Below are 683 nucleotides of genomic sequence, written 5' to 3'. Positions count from 1 at the left end.
TTTATTTATGTTTGACTGATGCAGGCAAAAACCGGAGGCTGATTTTTCTTTTTTTGGCTTTTAGTATGAACACTCATGGCAGCTCTCTATTTTGGGTGCAGACTGAAAAACAGATTGTTTTGTAGTTGCTGAGAACTGCTGGGTAAATCAGAGGACATTGTTATTGCAGCTGAGCTTTTCTTTCAAGAGAGCAGGAGGAGTTGCTTTATTTTTTAATTCTCTGCAGTTTTACGTACACCGTTCACTCCAAATATTTGATGTTTGCCACACTTGTTATGAGTTTCTCCAGAGAGATGCTGTCTTTTGGCCGCAAAAGATAAAGTTGACTGATACAAATGAGTCACAGTACCCCAACAGTAATTAACAGTGATGCAATACCCAGGCGAAAAAGAGGACTTGAAGAATTAACTGTTGAGTTTTCTTGACGATGCAGCTGCACTTTAAGAGAGAAAGCTCAACCCATCATAGAACTCCATTGTGTACATTAGAGGAAAAAAGCTTGGCAAGATACATTAAAGATTTTTGCTAAAGAGATACAAATATTTTGCAAGGGCAAAGGGCGCTGAGGCAGGCTGTACTCACTTCCAGAGAAAAGTAGGCAGGATGACAAAGAAACAGTAATATTTCTTTATCTTCGTTTTCACACTTCATCATCTATGAAAGACTGTCTTTTCCAACCTGCT

Source organism: Geospiza fortis, unplaced genomic scaffold, assembly GCF_000277835.1.
Source record: "Geospiza fortis unplaced genomic scaffold, GeoFor_1.0 scaffold120, whole genome shotgun sequence".
Lineage (NCBI taxonomy): Eukaryota > Metazoa > Chordata > Aves > Passeriformes > Thraupidae > Geospiza > Geospiza fortis.
This window is presented reverse-complemented; position numbering follows the sequence as displayed.